This window comes from Pongo abelii, chromosome 16, assembly GCF_028885655.2.
Source record: "Pongo abelii isolate AG06213 chromosome 16, NHGRI_mPonAbe1-v2.0_pri, whole genome shotgun sequence".
NCBI classification, from domain to species: domain Eukaryota; kingdom Metazoa; phylum Chordata; class Mammalia; order Primates; family Hominidae; genus Pongo; species Pongo abelii.
In genome coordinates, this window is record NC_072001.2 from 1,224,948 (window position 1) to 1,247,502 (window position 22,555).

The following is a 22,555-nucleotide window of genomic DNA, read 5'->3' on the forward strand; positions in this document are numbered from 1 at the left end:
AATGGAAAATCAACTCTAATTCAACTGCTTTGCATGCAGTTTCTCAGGACTCCTTAAACCTGCGATTCCCTGGGCCACAGTCATTCATATAAGCTCAAAATAATCCTCTTTAAAATCCCTCAAAGAGTTTGGTTTCTCTTCTAAAATTTTGTAATGTAAATTATATGTAAATCATGGTGGTTGGCATTTTTCCACGCATCAGTAAGTTGTCTCACAGTGACCAAATGCAACTTGAAGAAAATAACTTGATATTATCTTCAAAATAATAGCAATCTCACTTCAGATGTTCTTTATCCAACATAGATTTAATACCTAAGAGATAACCTATAACATAAAGATTCATTAATTATGTCATCTTCTCCACCATTATCCATGATGATCACATACTTTGGAATTTATTCTATGGAGAATAGCCTAAAGTGAAGTCATAATAATGATCACATTGATATGCATTATCTAACCTTTCCTTTTTTTTTTTTTTTTTTGAGACGGAGTCTTGCTCTTGTTGCCCAGGCTGGAGTGCAATAGTGTGATCTCAGCTCACTGTAACCTCTGCCTCTGGTGTTCAAGTGATTCTCCTGCCTCAGCCTCTCAAGCACCTGGGATTGCAGGTGCACACCACCATACCTGGCTAATTTTTATATTTTTAGTAGAGACGTGGTTTTGCATGTTGGCCAGGCTGGTCTCGAATGCATTATGTGTCTTCTGAGAGTGGTCAGGTGATTCACTCTAGCTTAATTGTCACTTCTTACAGTGAGTGCTGAGGTTTGTATTCAGATTTTACATTTCGAATGTATTTATTAGGAGCTGATTACACTCGTTTACACGCTGACCAAACTATATGAATTCTATAAATTTTAATTCTATATGACTTCTCCAGGTACATATCATATTTTCCAAGACCCATGATTATTTTCATGGTGGAGCTACAAGATTCAGCAAATAGTCATATAGAATATACTTAAGTTCAAGATTGTGATAAAAGTAATAATTTTCTATTATGACATCTGCATACTTGCATGCAATATGTGTATGCAATACTTTAAATGTAAATACACTAAATTTTATCTATTATTTATCTGAAGCTCAAATTTAACTGTATCTTTTGTTATCTCTCAACTCCAGTCTATGGGAACCGTGGTGTTCTTCTGTCCAAGATTAGCTCCAACTACCTCCAGGGATCCATTGGAGAAAGACACCAGTTTTTGAGCCAACTACTACAATTCTTATAATGTGGATACCACTGTGTCTTAAAGTAAATTTTTTTCTTACTATTCTTGTATCCAAAATGAGAGTAAAACACAAACAATATGACTGTGCCGATACGTGTTGGTGGCACCTATTAATTATTTGGTTCTGGCACTGAAGATAAATAGGTGTATTTATGAGATTAATCTTTTAGCTCGAGAATAACAACCACTTAATAAAATATAAAATTTTCCTTTTCTAAACTCAAATTTAGATTAAATTTTTTTTTCAAGGTGATGGATTAGAGACTTTAAGCATGCTTCAGCCACATGGACATAGCACAATAGTGCATAAATGTCAACTCTCTGACCTTTAATTTAAGAAGTAGAATATCAATCCACCAGAATCATGAAGGAGACACCAGATCCCGGGAAGGAGAATGGAGGCAAACTGCCCCCATGATGGCATCCAACTAATAAAAGTGAGTGAAGTACCAGTAAGTAAAATATATTTTAATATATTCTAGATATGTATGCAATATATATATTCTAAATAGAAATGCAGCCAACATTGGAGCACACAGATTGGAACACACCTCAATGACAGTGTTAGACTGATCATTGATGCACAAAACTAATAAAGAAATTCTGCGTTTAAATTCAATGCTTGACCATTTGGAATTACAATACACTTCACTCATCAACCACAGAACATATACTGGAGTATCATCTGCGTGCAGATGGGTATACTGCTCAAAGTGATTTACAGATTCAATGCTTTTCCTATCCAACTACTAATGTCATTTTTCACAAAATAGAAACCATCTAAAATTTATATGGAACCTAAAAGAAGTCTGAATAGCCTAGCGAAAGCAATACTAAGGCTAGAGACATCATATTACATTACTTCAAACTATAATAGAAGACTATAGTAATCAAAACAACATGGTACTGTTAGAAAAACAGACACATAGACCAATGGAACAGACTAGAGTACTAGAAACTAAGTCCACATGCCTGCCACCATCACATCGTTAACAAAGTTGATAAAAGCCAGCAATGGGAAAAAGACGTTTTATTTAATAAATAATGCGGGGATAACTGGCTAGTCATAAGCAGAAGAATAAAACTAGACCCCCATATTTCACCAAATACAAAAATTAACTTGAGATGGATTAAAGAGTTAAATGTAAAATCTCAAGCTATAAAACACCTATGAAATACTTTTCTTGATAATGGCCTTGGCAAATAATTTATGGCTAAGTCCTCAAAAGCAATTGCACCTAAAACAAAAATTACAAGTGGGATTTAATTAAACTGAAAAACTTTTCCGCAACATGAGAAACTATCAAGGTAGTAAAGAGATAACCCACAGAATGAAAGAAAATATTCACAAACTACGCATCTAACAGAGGTTTATTATTCAGAACCTATAAGGAACTTAACAAATCAACAAGCAAGCAGCAAGTAACTCCATTAAAAAGTGGGCAACAGGACATGAACAGACACTTCTCAAAAGAAGACATACACACAAGCACCCAACAAACATATGTAAAAGTGCTCATCATCACTATTTATTAGAGAAATGCAAATCAAAACCGAAATGAAATACCATTTCACACCAGTAAGAATTTTTTTGAAAAGTCAAAAGAAAAACACATATCAGTGACGATTTAGAGAATAGAGAACACTCATACACTTTCTGAAGGAATGTAAATTAGTTCAGCCACTGTGGAAAGCAGGTTGGGGATTTCTTAAAGAACTGAGAGTTGAACTACCATTCAACCCAGTAACCCCATTACTGGGTATATACCCGAAAGAAAATAAATATCCTACCAAAAAGACACATGTAGCCGTATTTTTATCACAGCAATATTCACAATCACAAACACATAGACTTAACCCAGTCGTCCATCAGTGGTGGTCTGGATAAAGACTCATGGAACACTATACAGCCATAAAAAACTCAAAATTATGCCATTTGAAACAACATGGATGCATTGTTTCCAGCAAACTTATGCAAAAGCAAAAAAAAAAAAAAACCGCATGTTCTCTCTCATAAGTGGGAGCTAAATGCTGGGTACAGACGGTCATAATACAGAGGGGCGGGAGGGGCCGGGACTGGTGGCTCACGCCTGTAATCCCAACACTTTGGGAGGCCAAGGTGAGCGGATCACCCGTGGTCAGCAGTTTGACACCAGGCTGGCCAACGTGGTGAAACCCCACCTCTAATGAAAACACAAAAATTAACCGGGCATCGTGGCTGGAGCCTGTAATCCCAGCTACTCGCGGGTCTGAGGCGGAGAGTCACTTGAGCCCGGGGGGCGGAGGTTGTAGTGAACAAAGATTGCGTCACATCACTCCAGCCTGGGCGACGGAACAAACTCTGTCTCAAAAACAAACAAACAAACAAAAAACAAAGAGGGAGGAGGGAGGAGATACAGATTGATTAAAACTACCTATTGGTTAGTGTCCTCTCTACCTCGGTAATGAATTCATTCATTTAATTCATAATTCATTCGTTCAATTCATAATTCAGTTCCCCCTGAGAAAAAAATATTCACTTGTCATTAAAATCTCTCTGCATCTTACTGATTTCAGATAGAAGTTAAATTTCACCTTAATAATAGCAACAAAAGAAGTACTTAAACTGAAAAAACTAATAAACGTTTGCTCAAATTTACTGACAGAGTCATGGGTACTTCATATAATGTAACATTCTACCAGTTTTAAGTAAAATAAATAAGGAAACAATCTTAATTCCATCGCCTACCGGGAGGGACGTGCCCCCGCTCCCAGGTGAGTGGGACCCTGCGCTCTGGGCGGGTTGCGCCACGGACTCTGACACCTCTTGTTGGCAGCGTCGCCGTTGCAGGCACAGGGCAGGCATTGGGGGGCAGGCAGCAGGCCAGGCCCAGGCGACTCCATTGCCAGGGGCTGGGCAGGTGCGGAGAGGGGCGGAGCTGTGCTGCCCTGGGTGAGGGAGCTTCCCGGTCTGGAAGTTCGCCACCCCTGCCCCAGGAGGGCGCTGCAGGAGCTGGGTGGGGAAGGGGAGGGACGAGGGGACGCAGGCCAGGCCAGGTGGCCCCTTAGACCTGGGTGATGCAGGAGGGGCTGTGGGAGACCAGAGAGAACCCGGAGCAGAAACCGGGAACTGATACCTCTGGCTGAATATTTGTCCTCTGGCTGAAGTTTGAAAGTCAGTTATTTCATTAAAGTTTAATTTTATTATAAAAATAACAACTATTAAAAATTCCCTGTAGTCACTGGAATGATGAATTTTGGTGCAGTTTCAGCATAACAATCTTTGGAGTTCTTAGATATTCTAATTATTCAAATTGCAGTCATGTTTCAAAATATATGCCGTATATTTTTATGGCATCCACCCCTGTGTCGCTGTGTCCCGCATCTGCCTCTGTGTCCCTGCTGGCTGAGGAAACGAGCTTCTTCCTCCTTCCGCAGACTCGGATCAGGCCGTCCTCCCTCCGGCGCCTGAGGCGGTCATGGGGACAGACTGCCCTCGAATAGCCCGAGAACGCCCGGCCTGTGCCCTGTGCTCGGCGTGGTGTCCTGGCTCGTGCGCCTCAGAGCACACGTGCGACAGGTGTGGATGGACCCAGCACCAGTAAGCAGTGAGCGGATGGATGCTCCAGGGATGTGGGGCTGCTGGCATTCAAGAACCCATTGCCAAATTCCATGGCATAATTTTGAATATTTTTCCCTTATATTTTTGTGTAAGGCTTTCAGACTTACACATTTTCAGTTTTTAAAAAAATATAGTATAAACTACAATTCTGACTTCTATATTTTACCTGTTGATAGCAAGTCTTCATACCGTTTTTTGTTAAAGGGGGCTATTCCTCTCCATAGGTTGGCCTTTGTACACTTGTTGAAGATCATTTTGACCATATATACAAGGCTTATATGGAGAGGGGTGTCTCTATTATTTACTATGTCTACATGTCTTGATTTAATACGTTTCTTTTTAGATTTTCTCCTTTTTACTTTTTGAGACAGGTTCTCTGTCATCCAGGCTGGGGCGCACCGGTGCAACCATGGCTCACTGCAGCCTTGCTCTCCCAGGCTAAAACAATCCTCTCACCTCAGCCTCTGGAATAGCTGAGACTACAGGTTCATGTCGCATTGCCAGGTTAATTTTAATTTTCATTTTTTTTGTAGCGATGGGTGTTCTCACTATGATGCCCAGTGTGGTTTGAACTCCTGGGTTCAAGCAATCCTCCTACCTCAGCCTCACAAAGTGCTGAGGTTACACGTATAAGCCATAGAACCTGGCCACAAAATACCACATTTGAAAAGAGTTCAACAGCACTACAATTAGTTTTTGATTTAAAAATTGTGAGGACTCCCCACTTGACATGCTTTTACAAGTTTAATTGGCTATTTTCAGTCTTGAGATATCATATGTTTTAGAATTTTGTATTTCTGCAAGTAAATATTGTTATGATTTATATAGCTATTGCATTTAATCTGTTGTTGATTTCATTAGTATAGACAAGAATATTGTTTTCTAATTTATGAATATGGGATATCTTTTCAATTCTCTAATCTATAAATATAGAATATCTTCCCCATTCTTTGTGACTTTTCTTCAGCAACATCTTGCAACTTCTAGTATACTAGTCTTACATCTCTTTGCTTGTTTATTCCAAAGTCTATTCTTCTTAATGCTATTTTCAATGGAATTTTAAAAACTTGCATTATACACTGTAATGAAGAGAAACTCACTTAATTTTGTATTCTGCAATTTTGCTAAATGCAACTATTAGTTCTAAAATGTATTGTTTTCAGCATATAGGATTTTTTGTATATAACATCATATCATAAGTAACAGGAAATTTTACTTCTTCCTTTAGAATGTGGATCTTTTCTTTTTTTCATTGCCTAGTTGTTTTGCCAGGACCTTCACTGCTATTTTTGAATATATGTGGCAACAGTGAATATCTTGCCTTATAATTAATCTTACAGGACAAACTTTCCACACTTCAGAATTCAGTATAATATTCGTGATGATTGTTTTTGTTTTTTTGTTTTTGTTTTTGTTTTTTTGAGCTAGAATCTTGCTCTGTCACCCAGGCTGGAGTGCAGTGGCATGATCTGGGCTCGGCTCACTGCAACCTCCACCTCCCGAGTTCAAGCTATTCTCATGCCTCAGCCTCCCTGATAGCTGGGACTACAGGCAAACACCACAACGTCCAGCTAATGTTAACATTTTCTGTAGAGACAGGGATTCACCATGTTGGTCAGGCTGGTCTGGAACTCCTGACCAAAAATCATCCACCCACCTCAGCCACCCAAATTGTTGGGACTATAGGCATGAGTTGTTGAACTCAGTTGGTGATGAGTTATTTACATATCTTTTGTTATGTTAGTTTCTTTTTATTTCTAGTTTATTGAGTGTTTTTTATCTTGAAAGATGATTAATATTGTCAATTGACATTTCTGCATTATTTGAGATGATTGTGTGGTTTATATCTTTACTCTGTTAATATGATATATTAAATTGATTGATTTAAACTCTCATTCCAATATGGCCAAATAGAAAGAGCTCTCGTCTGCAGCTCCCAGTGTGATCAATACAAGATGGGTGATTTCTGCATTTCCAACTGAGATACCTGATTCATCTCATTGGGACTGGTTGGACAGTGAGTTCATCTCATGGAGGGTGAACTGAAGCAGGGCAGGGCATCAACTCACCCAGGAAGAGCAAGGGGTTTGGGGGATTTTCCTTTCCTAGCCAAGGGAAGGCATGACAGACTGTACCTGGAAAAACAGGACACTCTCACCCAAATACTGCACTTTTCGCACAGTCTTAGCACCTGGCAGACCAGGAGATTCTCTCCTGTGCCTGGTTCATTGGGTCCCACAACCATAGAGCCTTGCTCACTGCTAGCACAGCAGTCTGAGTTTAACCTTCATGCTGCAGCTGAGCAGGTGGAGGTGAATCCGCAATTTTTGAGGCCCGAGTAGGTAAACAAAGTGGCCAGGAAGCTTGAACAGGGTAAAGCCACTCTCAGCTCAGCAAGGCCTACTGCCTTTATAAATTCCACCTCTGTGGGCAGAGCATAGCTGAATAAAAGGCAGCAGAAACTTCTGCAGACTTAAACGTCCCATCTGACAGCTCTGAAGAGAGCAGTGGTTCTCCTGACATGGTGTTTGAGCTCTGAGAATGGACATACTGCCTCCTCAAGTGGGTCCCTGAACCCCATGTAGCCTAACTGGGAGACACCTCCTAGTAAGGGCCAACAGACACCTCATACAGGTGAGAGACCTTCTTCAATGAAGCTTCCAGGAAAGGATAAAGCAGCAATATTTGCTGTTCTGCAGCCTCCTTTGTTGATACCCAGGAAAACAGGGTCTGGAGTGGATCTCCAGTGAACTCCAACAGACCTGCAGCTGAGGGACCTGACTGTTAGAAGGAAAACTAACAAACAGAAAGGAATAGCAGCAGCATAAACAAAAAGGACATCCACACCAAAACCCCATCTATGGGTTACCAACATCAAAGACCAAAGGTAGATAAAACCACAAAGATGGGAAAAAACCAGAGCAGAAAAGCTGAAAATCCTAAAAACCAGACCAACTCTTTTCCTCCAAAGGATTGCAGCTCATCACCAGCAACGGAACAAAGCTGGGGGGAGAGTGACTTTGACGAGTTGACAGAAGGAGACTTCAGAAGGCTGGTAACAACAAACTTCTCCGAGCTAAAGGAGCATGTTCGAACACATCGTAAGGAAGCTAAAAACCTTGAAAAAAGGTCAGATAATGGCTAATTAGAATAAGCAGTGTAGAGAATACCTTAAATGACTTTATGGGGCTGATAACCATGGCACAAGAGCTTTGTGACACATGTACAACTTCAATAGCTGATTCAATCCAGTGGAAGAAAAGATATCAGAGATTGAAGATCAAATTAATAAAATAATGTGAGAAGACAAGTTTAGAGAAAAAAGAGTGAAAAGAAATGAACAAAGCCACCAGGAAAAATGGGAATATGTGAAAAGACCAAATCTACGTTTGCTTGATGTTCCTCAATGTGACAGAGAGAATGGAACCAAGTTGGAAAACACTCCTTAGGATATTATTCAGGAGAATTTTCCCAATGTAGCAAGGCAGGCCAACCTTCAAATTCAGGAAATACAGAGAACACCACAAAGATACTTCTGGATAAGAGGAACCCCAAGATACTAATTGTCAGATTCACCAGGGTTGAAATGAAGGAAAAAATGTTAAGGGCAGCCAGAGAGAAAGGTCGGGCTACCTACAAGAGGAAACCCATCAGACTAACAGCAGATCTCTCAGCAGAAACCCTAGAAGCCAGAAGAGAGTGGGGGTCAATATTCAACATTCTTAAAGAAAATAATTTTCAGCCCAGAATTTCACATCCAGCTAAACTGAGCTTCATAAGTGAAGGAGAAATAAAATCCTTTACAGACAAGCAAATGCTGAGAGATTTTGACACCCCCTGGCCTGCTTTAAAAGAGCTCCTGAAGGAAGCACTAAGCATGGAAAGGAACTACTGGTACCAGCCACTGCAAAAAATATGCCAAATTGTAAATACCATCGATACAATGAAGAAGCTACATCAATTAACGGGAAAAACAGTGAGCTAACATAACAATGACAGGATCAAATTCACACATAACAATATTGACCTTAAATGTAAATGGGCTAAATGCCTCAATAAAAAGACATAGACTGTCAAATTTGATAAAGGGTCAAGACCCATCAGTGTGCTGTATTCAGGAGACCCATCTCACATTTAGAGACACACATAGGCTCAAAATAAAGGGATGGAGGAAGTTCGACCAAGCAAATGGAAAGCAAAACAAATTAAAAATTAAACAAAAGCAGGGGTTGCAATCCTAGTCTCTGATAAAACAGAATTTAAACCAACAAAGATCAAAAGACACAAAGCAGGCCATTAAATAATGGTAAAAGGATCAATTCAGCAAGAAGAGCTAACTACCCTAAATATATATGCACCCAATACAGGAGCACCCAGATTCATAAAGTAAGTCCTCAGATATCTACACACAGACTTAGACTACCTCAGAATAATAATGGGAGACTTTAACACTCCACTGTCAATATTAGACAGATCAACAAGACAGAAGGTTAACAAGGATATCCAGGACTTGAACTAAGCTCTGCACCAAGCAGACCTAATAGAAATCTACAGAACTCTCCACAAGATACCAACAGAATAAACATTCTTCTTAGCACCACATTGCACTTATTCTAAAATTGATCACATAATTGGAAGTAAGCCCTCCTCATCAAATGTAAAAGAACAGATATCACAACAAACTGTCTCTCAGATCACAGTGTAATCAAATTAGAACTTAGGATTAAGAAACTCACTCATAACAGCACAAATACATGGAAACAGAACAACCTGCTCCAGAATGGCTACTGGGTAAATAACAAAATGAAGGCAAAAATAAAGATGTTCTTTGAAACCAGTGAGAACAATGACAAAAAACACCAGAATCCCTGGGACACATCTAAAACAGTGTGTAGAGGGAAATTTATAGCACTAAATGCCCACAAGAGAAAGGAGGAAAGATCTAAAATCGACAGCTCCACATCACAATTAAAAGAACTAGAGAAACAAGAGCAAACAAACTCAAAAGCAAGCAAAAGGCAAGAAAGATAAGAGCAGAACTAAAGGAGATAGAGACACAAAAAAACCCTTAAAAAATCATGAATTTAGGAGGTGATTTTTTGAGAAGATCAATAAAATTGGTAGACCACTAGAAAGACTAATAAAGAGGAAAAAAGACAAGAATCAAATAGACACAATAAAAAATAATAAATGGTATATCATCACAGATCTCATAGAAATAGAAACTACCATCAGATAATACTATAAACTCCTCTATGCAAATAAACTAGAAAGTCTAGAAGAAATGGATAAATTCCTGGACACATACACCCTCCCAAGATTAAACCAGGAAGAAGTTGAATCTCTGAATAGACCAATAACAGGCTCTGAAATTGAGGCAATAATGAATAGCATACCAACCAAAAAAAATCCACGACCAGATGGATTCAAGAGTGAATCCTACCAGAGGTACAAAAAGGAGCTGGTACCATACCATTCCTTCTGAAACTATTCCAATCATTAGAAAAAGAGGAAATTCTCCCTAATTCATTTTATGGGACCAGTATCATGCTGATACCAAACCCTTGCAGAGACAAAACAAAAAAAGAGAATTGTAGACCAATATCGTTTATGAACATCGATGTGAAAATCCCCAATAAAATACTGGCAAATGGAATCCAACAGCACATCAAAAAGCTTCTCCACCACGATCAAGTAGTCTTCATCCCTGGAATGCAAGGCTGGTGCAACCTACACTAATTAATAAATATAATCCATCACATAAACAGAATCAATGACAAAAACCACATGACTATCTCCATAGATATAGAAAAGGCCTTTGACAAAATTCACAGTCTTTCCTTATGAAAACTCTCAATAAACTACATATTGATCAAATGTATCTCAAAATAATAACAGCTATTTATGACAAACCCACAGCCAATGTCATACTAAATCAGTAAAACTGGAACCATTCCCTTTCAAAACTGACACCAGACAAGAATGCCCTCTCTCACCTCTCCTATTCAAAATAGTGTTGGCAATTCTGGCCAGAGCAATCAGGCAAGAGAAAGAAACAAATGTATTCAATTAGGAAGTCAAATTATCTCTATTTGCAGATGACATGATTGTATATTTAGAAAACCTCATCGTCTCAGCCCAAAATCTCCTTAAGCCGATAAGCAACTTTAGCAAAGTCTCAGGATAAGAAATCAATATGCAAAACCCACAAGCATTTCTATACACCAATAACAGACAGAGAACCAAATCATGAGTGAATTCCCATATACAATTGCTACAAAGAGAATAAAATACCTTGGAATACATCTTACAAGGGATGTGAAGGACCTCTTCAAGGAAAACTACAAATCACTGCTCAACGAAATAAAAGAGGATACAAACAAACGGAAGGACATTCCATGCTCATGGATAGGAAGAAGCAATATAGTGAAAATGGTCATACAGCCCTAGGTAATTTATAGATTCAATGGCATCCCCATCAAGCTACCAATGACTTTCTTCACAGAATTAGAAAATACTACTTTAAAGTTCATATGGAACCAAAAAAGAGCCCATTTCACCAGGAAAATCTAAGCAAAAGAACAAAGCTGGAGGCATCACACTACCTGACTTCAATTTATACTACAAGGCTACAGTAACCAAATAGCATGGTACTGATATCAAAACAGATCTATAGACCAATGGAACAGAACAGAGGCCTCAGAAATAACACCACACGTCTACAACCATCTGATCTTTGACAAACCCGACAAAAACAAGCAATGGAGAAAGGATTCCCTATTTAATAAATGGTGCTGGGAAAAGTGGCTGGCCATAGATAGAAACCTGAAACTGGATCCCTTTCTTACACCTTATACACAAATTAATTCAACAGGGATTAAATACTTAAATGTTAGTCCTAAAACCATAAAAACCCTAGAAGAAATTCTAAGCTACACCATTCAGGAAATAGGCATGGGCAAAGATTTCATGACTAAAACACAAAAAGCAATGGCAACAAAAGCCAGAATAGACAAATCAGATATAACTAAACTAAAGTGATTCTGCACAGCAAGAGAAACTACCACCAGCGTGAACAGACAACCTACAGAATGGGAGAAAATTGTTGGCAATCTATCCATCTAACAAAGGGCTAATATCCAGAATCTACAAAAAACTTAAACAAATTTACAAGAAAAAAACACCATCAAAAAGTGGGCAAAGGATATGGACAGACACTTCTCAAAAGAAGACTTCTATGCAGCCAACAGACACATGAGAAAATTCTCATCATCACTGGTCTTCAGAGAAATGCAAATCAAAACCACAATGAGATACAATCTCACATCAGTTAGAATGGCGATTATTTGAAAGTCAGGAAACAACAGGTGCTGGAGAGGTTGTGGAAAAATAGGAAGGCTTTTACACTGTTGGTGAGATTGTAAATTAGTTCCATCATTGTGGAAGACAGTGTGGCCATTCCTCCAGGATCTAGAACTAGAAATACCATCTGACCCAGCGATCCCATTACTGGGTATATACTCAAAGGATTATAAATCATGCCACTATAAAGACAAATGCACACGTATGTTTATTGCAGCACTATTCACAATAGCAAGGACTTGGAACCAACCCAAATGTCCATCAATGGTAGAACTGATTAAGAAAATGCAGCAAGTATATACCATGGAATAGTATGCAGCCATAAAAACGGATGAGTTTTTGTCCTTTCCGGGGACTTGGATGAAGCCAGACACCATCATTTTCACAAACTATCACAAGGACATATAACCAAACACCACACGTTCTCACTCATAGGTGGGAATTTAACAATGAGAACACTTGGACACAAGGCAGGTAACGTCACACAACGGGGCCTGTCAGGGGCTGGAGGGCTAGAGGAGAGATAGCAGTAGGAGAAATATCTAATGTAAATGATGAGTTGATGGGTGCAGCAAAACAACATGGCACCTGTAAACCTATGTAACAAACCTGCACGTTGTCCACATGTACCCTAGAACTTAAAGTATAATAATAATAAAAAAATAGATTGATTTACATGTGTTGAGCAATACTTACATTGGAGAGATAACTCCTTCTTCGTCATGGTGTATAATCCTTGCAGTATGTCATTGAATTTGGTGTTCTAATGTTCCGAGGAGAATTTTTACATCAATAGTCAACAGGAAAATTGATTTGTAGTTGTATTTTTTCCCCTTAGTGTCTTTGTAGGGTTCGGTGTTGTCTTAATGCTGGGCTCAAAAAATAAGTTGGAAATTGTTTTCTCTTTTTCATTTTTCTGAAGTAGTTTAAGAAGAGTTGGCGTTAACCCTGCTTTAACATTTTGAAAAAAAAAAAAATTTAATGAAGTGATCTGGGCCTGGGCTTTTTGAGGGGAGGTTGTTGTTACTACTTATATGCCTATTCAGATTTTTTTATGGTTTATTTTTAGTATAATCTATATTTCCAGACATTTGTCTATATCTCTTAGCCTATCACATTTTTTTGGCATATACTTGGAATTAAACTTTTATAATCTCTTCTTTTCCTACTTTTATGGCTTCAGTAGTAATAGCTCCTCTTTTATTTCTGAATTTAATTATTTGAGATATCTTCTTTTTTTCTTTTAATCTAACTGATTGTCAGTTTTCTTAATCTTGTCAATAAAACCAAATTTTAATTGATTTTTCTATGGCTTTTAATTGTTATTTATTTATAACTACTGAAATTTTTATTCTTTACTTATGTTTGGTTACATTTACTAGTTGATTTAGATAGATTTTTTTAAATGTACACATTTACTACTACAATTGAATACAAGCTTTAGATGTATTCAATAATTTTGTTATGCTTTGTCTCCAGTTATGCTGAAATTTTCACTGTGATTTCTTCTTTAAACCATAATGTTGTTTAGGAGCATGTTACTTGGTTTTTATGTATTTACAAATTTTTAAATTTTTCTTCTGGTATTCACTTCTAGTTCCATTCCATTTTAATTGTAAATCATACTTCGTATGATTTTAATTTTCTTGAATTGATTTCTTTGTGGTCTGATTTGTGATATAGTCTCAAGAATGTTCCATGTGCGCACCAGAAGCATGTGCATTCTGTTGTTGAGAAGACCGCTTCTAAAATTCTGTTGGATTTGGTTGAATCACTCCTTGCTCAATCCTCTGTCTTCATTTGGTCTGCCAGGTTGTCCTCTCCGTTATTAAAGTCTCCTATCATTTTCGTGGTGGTCTCTATTCCTCCCTTTATTTTTATTTATAATTTTGTTTTTTACACAGACGAAGTGTTGCTGTCTTGCCCAGGTTAGTCTCAACTCCTGGGCTCAAACCATCTTCCTGCCTCAGCCCCCGCCAAGATGTAGGGATTACAAACAGGCGTGAGCCACTGTACTCAGCCTATTTCTCCTTTTAATTCTTTCATTATTTGTGTTATGTGTTTGGAATAATTGCTGATACATGTGCATATTTTAATTATGATATCTTCTTGGAGATTTATCTTTATTGTATAATGTCTGTGTTTGTCTTTATGACAGTTTTTTGCTTAAAGTCTAATCATCTAATGTAAATGTGACCAACTTTGTTCTATTTTGGTTGCTATTTAGGATGATTTGTTGACCATATAGAATATAATTTTCCATCCCTGCACTTTCAATCCATGTTTATCATTAAATAAACAGAATTTGTTTGATTTTATATTTTTATTTTTATAAACAATTTATAAACAGAATTTATTTGATTTTATATTTTTATTTTTGTAAACAATTTATAACCAGAATTTATTTGATTTTATATTTTTATTTTTTCAGTGACCTTGTGTCTGTTACTGGAGAATTTAACATTGTTACATATAAGGTTATTATTTGCAGTTAAGGAGTTACTACTGCCATTTTGTTAATTATATTGTGTTTCTTTTGTCGTTCTTTTATTTATTTTATTTCTTGCTGTGTTCCTTTTTGTTTAATTAATTTTTGTACTAATATGTTTTTATTTCTTTTTCTTTTGTCTACATTCTGCATGTATTATCTTTGTGACTACTATGCAGATTACATGAAACGTCTCAAAGTTATAACAATCTAGTTTAATCTGATGTTATCTCCAGCAGCATATAATAACTCCAGTCTTTTACGTGACTGTCTTTCCCAACACACACATTGTTCTTGATGTCACAAATTAGGCCTTTTTTTATGATGTATTCTTTAACATGTATATAAAATATTTTTGTACATTTTGTGTCAAATTCTATAAGGGAATTAAAATTACTTACCAACATCACAATAATACAGGATGCTATATTTCTCTATATATTTGCTTTACAACAGAGTTTTATGGTATTGTATGGCTTTTTTGGTACTCTCATTTTTTAATCTCAAAGGACTTTCCAGAACTTCTTGAAGAACAAATCTAGTGGTCATAAACTCCTTCAGCTTCTGTTTATCTGAATAAATCTTAATTTCACCTTCATGATTCAGTGAGAGTTTTGCCATATATAATGTCCTTGGTTGGTAATTTTTCTCTTTTTTTTTTGAACTTGAGTGTATCATCCCAAATTCTGAACTGCAAAATATCTTTAAAGACATCTGTTGATAGAATTAGTGGGCCTAAATTTTATGTGTTTAATCTTCTTTCTCTTGAAATTTTTGAAGTTTTTTCTTTGAGATATTTAACAGTTTTATATTGTGTCTCACTTTGGTTTTCTTTAAATTTATGCTGGTCAAAGTCCACTAAAGTTCTTGAGTGTGTTTGTCCATTTCTTTTTTCAAATTTGAGCAGTATTTGTCTGTTAATTTTGTTTGTTTATTTATTTATTTTGAGATGGATTCTCACTCTATTGCCCAGACTAGAGTGCAGTGTTGTGATCTCAGCTCATTGCAACCTCTGCCACCCAGGCTAGAGTGATTCTCTTGCCTCAGCCTCCCAAGTAGCTTGGACCAAAGGTGAGTGCCACTAGGCTTGGCTAATTTTTGTATTTTTTTTTTTTTTTGTAGAGACGGGATTTCACTATATTGCCAGGTGGATCTTGAACTCTTGATCTCAACTGATCCACCTGCCTTGGTCTCCCAAACTGCTGGGATTACAGGTATGAGACACCGTGCATGGCCTGCCTTTTGTATTTTTAATAACACACTTGGGACTTGTTATTTATTGCTACTTGCCTATTTCTCCCTTTTGAAACAGCAATGTCTGTCCTTTGCCTTTCCCACCAGTGTATTTCAAAAACACACAACATGTTAGATTTCATAGATCCACAGCTAAAGAAAAAATTGCATTAGAATGAATTATACCTTGACTTTCACCCATATGAGGTTTGGACAAGACTTTGAAGTTAGATTTTAAAGTTGATTCTGGAGAGAGTTTAGAATTATAGAATCTAGTAGATGGAATGTTTGTATTTTGTGTGGAATTAAAAATAAATTGGGGACATAAGGCATAGTTTTCATGTTTTTATATCCCTTAAAACTTTATGTTGAAAATTAATCCCCAAAGCAGCAGTATTGGGAGGTGTGGTTTTTCGGGATGTGTTTAGGTCAGCAGTGCTCTATGCTAATAAATAGATTACTGCTCTTATTAAAACGTTGGATGAAGGAAGCTCGGACAATTACACATTATAACTTCTCTCCACCTCGCATTAATTCGTAGAGTGAAAAAAACTGACCAATGGATTGTCTACTTATCTCCAGTCGTTCACATTTTTATAGAACTTAACCTAACACTGTAACAAGTGTGCAGATACAAATGTTCATAAGTCATTGTCCATGATCTTGTGTAATTTAAGAGAAGATATAACAATAAATTAAAAACTTCCAGGACACATGGCACTTACAACTGTTCAGGAAATGTGAAGATAATAAAAGTACAAAAAGAGGGGGCTTCAGTGGCATCATTGCATGATTGATGTTTATGGGAAGTGAAGGAAAGAGCAGGCTGGGGGGATGGTTCACATAGGGTTTCTAGGGATGACTCAGGACTTTTTGATTGAGGTAACCATGATGGTCGGCACTGACGAGAGTGTGGTCTTGGTTGACATAATCACAGAGATTTTCTAAGAAGAGACTTTGTTTGCTGTCCTGTTTGTTTTTCCAGATATGCATTTACTTTTCTGATAAAGGGCACATCTTCAAATAATAGTGCTATAAAAGTGCTTTTCTCTGTCATATTCCCTCCTGTCTTCTGGATTTTTGCCTGTTTTTTGGGTTGCAGGTGCAGGTACTGTCAAATGAGCATCAGTAACTAGGCCTTCATATAAATAGTGATGCTCCTACCTTGACAAACTTGTTCTCTACAGACATAAATTGGGAAGATGTTCTCTAGAGTGGCCTCAAATAGAAGCCTGCTGTTTATCTTAACATGATAATGAGCAGCTTCTTCCCATGCACCACCTGCTCTTTGAACATACTACAAACCATTGCCATTAATCCCAGAACCTACTGGTTGGTGAATTTCAAACTCACTCATTTTAGTTATACAGTATGTGTTTTCTTCCTCTCATGGATTACCAACTTCTGTATTAGTAGTGACTGGCTCTACACCACTAAAGCTACATCAAATGTAACCTGGGCAAGAATTATTTTTCTTATTTATTCATCTGTTACCAAATTTACTCTTTTAATTAATACAACGCTTGGGATAACATTTTCTTTTATTCATCCATAAATGTGCTTCATATGGATATATCACACATGGTGTGTAATTTGACACAGTGTTAATATTGTTTCAATCTTTGTACATTGATTTTGTATCCTGAGACATTGCTGAAGTCGCTTATCAGCTTAAGGAGATTTTGGGCTGAGACAATGGGGTTTTCTAGATATACAATCATGTCATCTGCAAACAGGGAAAATTTGACTTCCTCTTTTCCTAATTGAATACACTTTAATTTCCTTCTCCTTCCTAATTGCCCTGGCCAGAACTTCCAACACTATGTTGAATAAGAGTGGTGAGAGAGGGCATCCCTGTCTTGTGCCAGTTTTCAAAGGGAATGCTTCCAGTTTTTGCCCATTCTGTATGATATTGGCTGTGGGTTTGTCATAGATAGCTGTTATTATTTTGAGATACATCCCATCAATACCTAATTTATTGAGAGTTTTTAGCATGAAGGGTTGTTGAATTTTGTCAAAGGCCTTTTATGCATCTATTGAGATAATCATGTGGTTTTTCTCTTTTACACAAATAACAGACAAACAGAGAGCCAAATCATAAGTGAACTCCTATTCACAATTGCTTCAAATAGAATAAAATACCTAGGAATCCAACTTACAAGGGATGTGAAGGACCTCTTCAAGGAGAACTACAAACCACTGCTCAAGGAAATAAAAGAGGATACAAACAAATGGAAGAACATTCCATGCTCATGGGTAGGAAGAATCAATATTGTGAAAATGGCCATACTGCCCAAGGTAATTTACAGATTCAATGCCATCCCCATCAAGCTACCAATGACTTTCCTCACAGAATTGGAAAAATCTACTTTAAAGTTCATATGGAACCAAAAAAGATCCCACATCACCAAGTCAACCCTAAGCCAAAAGAACAAAGCTGGAGGCATCACGCTACCTGACTTCAAACTATACTACAAGGCTACAGTAACCAAAACAGCATGGCACTAGTACCAAAACAGAGATATATATCAATGGAACAGAACAGAGCCATCAAAAATAACACCACATATCTACAACTATCTGATCTTTGACAAACCTGAGAAAAACAAGAAATGGGGAAAGGATTCCCTATTTAATAAATGGTGCTGGGAAAACTGGCTAGCCATATGTAGAAAGCTGAAACTGGATACCTTCCTTACACCTTATACAAAAATCAATTCAAGATGTATTAAAGACTTAAACGTTAGACCTAAAACCATAAAAACCCTAGAAGAAAACCTAGGCATTACCATTCAGGACATAGGCATGGGCAAGGACTTCATGTCTAAAACACCAAAAGCAATGGCAACAAAAGCCAAAATTGACAAATGGGATCTAATTAAACTAAAGAGCTTCTGCACAGCAAAAGAAACTACCATCAGAGTGAACAGGCAGCCTAAAAAATGGGAGAAAATTTTTGCAACCTACTCATCTGACAAAGGGCTAATATCCAGAATCTACAATGAACTCAAACAAATTTACAAGAAAAAAAACAAACAACCCCATCAAAAAGTGGGTGAAGGACATGAACAGACACTTCTCAAAAGAAGACATTTATGCAGCCAAAAAACACATGAAAAGATGCTCACCATCACTGGCCATCAGAGAAATGCAAATCAAAACCACAATGAGATACCATCTCACACCAGTGAGAATGGCAATCATTAAAAAGTCAGGAAACAACAGGTGCTGGAAAGGATGTGGAGAAATAGGAACACTTTTACACTGTTGGTGGGACTGTAAACTAGTTCAACCCTTGTGGAAGTCGGTGTGGCGATTCCTCAGGGATCTAGAACTACAAATTCCATTTGGCCCAGCAATCCCATTACTGGGTATATACCCAAAGGACTATAAATCATGCTGCTATAAAGACACATGCACACGTATGTTTATTGCAGCATTATTCACAATAGCAAAGACTTGGAACCAACCCAAATGTCATACAGTGATAGACTGGATTAAGAAAATGTGGCACATATACACCATGGAATACTATGCAGCCATGAAAAACGATGAGTTCATGTCCTTTGTAGGGACATGGATGAAATTGGAAATCATCATTCTCAGTAAACTATTGCAAGAACAAAAAACCAAACACCACATATTCTCACTCATAGGTGGGAATTGAACAATGAGAACACCTGGACACAGGAAGGGGAACATCACACTTCGGGGTCTGTTGTGGGGTGGGGGGAGGGGTGAGGGATAGCACTGGGAGATATACCTAATGCTAGATGACGAGTTAGTGGGTACAGCGCACCAGCATGTCACATGTATACATATGTAACTAACCCGCACATTGCGCACATGTACCATAAAACCTAAAGTATAATAATAATAAAAATATATATATATTGTTTTGATCTATTTAGATGTTTGCACGTTTATTTTATCTCAATGTTTGTTCTCAGGAAGAGTATTTTTCTTCATAAACTAAATTTTCAGGAAATTTTAAATGCATTTTACTGAGGTAAATATACTCAGTTTACATTGCTTTTGTGTATTAAGGCACATTTTTCCTCAATCCTGAAAATAACTTTTGAAATATATGTAATTTTAAATTTACATGTTTTTCCCTCAGAACTTTGAAGACCATAATCTACTGGATTCTTGATCTTATTCACACATTGAGAAATAGGTTTGTTTTCATTGCTTTATAATTAATTTGAATCTTATCTTAGATGGCTTTATGTGATTTTCTCTATTTTGGTATTATGCTTTTAACTATTGTTTTTCTTTTAATAGTTATGTCTTTAAGCTATTATAATTAATTATTTTAATAATTATATTTTTTATTCCCTATTTGACATTCACTCCACTTTATTTATTTAAACTGGGACTTAAACTACATGACTTATTCTAGATTTTTATGTATTTTAATTTTTCATATTGTTTATTTGTTTATCCCTATTGGGACTCCTAAATATTCACTTCATCCTACCTTCTAATTCATAATTCCTTTTTTCATTTATGTAATTTTTCTATTTATTCTATCCTTTATGTTGAAGTTTTTTTTACATTTAAAATTTTTACCTAATTATTTTCATAATATACTTTATTTTTTCTTACTTTTAAACTTTTCCTCTACTATATTTAATCATTATAACTACTTATATTATTTCTATAATATATATACAATTTTCAGATTTATTAAGAGCTAATGGTACAGCCGTGTTTTGATTAGTATTTTGTTACTGAATAACTTTGATCTTGATGACTTTTGCTTTGTATATCTTAAAAAGAATAGTAGATTTCATTTTATTATAAATGACTGACCTCAAATGATGGGGTCATTGAAGATTCTGTGTCGAGGTATTTTATTCCACTGAAAAGATATCTGTAATGTTAACAATGCTCCCTTTGCAGACACCTGAAATGATTAAGTCAATGTATTTATCTAAATTGTCCTGATTAAAACACAGGGTGTACATATGAACCAGAAACTAATATGAGGATTGGTGTTAATTCCCAAATCAACCAAAGAGGAGAAACACCACCTCCACTAACTACTCTAACCTATTTTTTCTAAACTTTTGAAAATATAAGGATTCTTGTTTTAGATAGCATAGTCAGATCCAAATACTCCTGCATCTATGCTGCTGTGACATTATACTCACCAATCAGACATGTTGAATTCTAACAACGTGTGCTTCCCTTATTAGCAATTCCGAAAGGTAGCATCAACTTCTAGTCTAATTTTTATTCTACAGCTGTGCTTCTTTATTCTTTCCTGAAAAATTATTTGTGGAGGTAGATGCCTTTGAAGTTTCTCATCATATATGGTTATTTCAGATTGAAAAGATAAGATTATCAAATTTTTGCCAGAAATTCTGATACCCACATTATATCTTTGAAATCATTGGTTGTCGCACTGCTGCTGACATGTGCATTTAGGAGAAGCATATAAATGTCAGTCCTTTGCAGTCTCCGAGGGGTTGAAATAAACAAAAGCGGAAATCTTGGCCATTGGGGCTCACATGTAGATTTTCATTCCCAGTCCAGGCATCTAGATTCAGAGGCACCTTCCTCAGGGGCTTTTGGTTGAGGCCTTCTTCAGAAACTTTTGTTCAGGTCCGTGTTTCTGGAGAAGAAATGGAACTTTAATAATAATTTTTATACATTCTTATGAATACTCCATGCTTTTTACTCTTGCTCATGCATTCGCCTCTCGCTCTCCTGCCCGCTTTTTCACATAATTGCAGGTCTGTTTTTAATGAGGGGCCACCTCGGCAGTAAGACAGTGCCCCATGCTTGCGCTGATCCATCTGACCCTTTACTGGTGCTTCTCCATGAGGAAAAAATGGAACAATGAGGAGTCGTTGCTTCATCTGATGTTGCCTGTTGCTTACCACACTCAGAGAAAAGAAGACAAGAAGGCTTAACTATTACTTTGATGTGGGCTTCTTGCTTTAATTTCCAACTCTGATATCAAACAGTTTAGCTCTTCCCAGCTCAGCTCAGCTCTTGAAATTTCAAGGAAGATATTCTGTTTTTATTGGTCTAACTTTTGTGTTATTTATATAGAAAAAATGGTAATAAAATTGCATCATATATTTAAAAATTGAATGCCTTCTGTTTTGCCATTTAACTGAGGAGAAAATTTGTGTTGCCTATTGGAATTATTAATGGTGAAGCTCCAAGTACTAATATTGAGAAAAATTAATGAATCAAAATCCAACTATTTCTTATAGCATTTCTTTTTTTATAAACTTTTTATTTTATTGTTTGTAATTTAAAAACTTCTGTAGAAAATAGTTTAAAATTTTCAAAGTTAATACAAAATTAATTTTAGAATTTCTGTTTGCATAACCGTTTGTTGTAAGTAGCTAATATTAATAAATTTTAATCATCAACTATTATCTGAGCTGCACATTAAAAACTGTGTTAATATTTGCTGCTGCCTAAAATATAATACATATTTACGTAATCTAAGTTACTAAAAATTACATAATTTTGCATAGTAACATACACACATATAAATAATCAACATACACAGGTCAATTTTTTTCTATTTCTTACTTACATTTTCTGTTTGATATTTGTATCAGAACAAAGTGTTTATGTCCTACTATCATAAATGGGTATTTGCTTATTTTGCAT

General features: G+C 36.6%; 1 long non-coding RNA gene and 1 pseudogene across 1 annotated transcript; both read left to right on the forward strand.

Moving 5' to 3' along the window:
• Positions 1–492: 492 nt before the first annotated feature.
• On the forward strand, positions 493–18,431 carry LOC129054821 (uncharacterized). Its single transcript, XR_010137115.1, has 5 exons — positions 493–611; positions 1,126–1,255; positions 1,482–1,669; positions 15,806–15,897; positions 17,995–18,431. It is a non-coding gene; the product is annotated as an uncharacterized LOC129054821 (long non-coding RNA).
• On the forward strand, positions 17,064–17,516 carry PONPYGV1R-PS1970 (vomeronasal 1 receptor ponPygV1R-ps1970 pseudogene; annotated as a pseudogene).
• Positions 18,432–22,555: the final 4,124 nt, after the last annotated feature.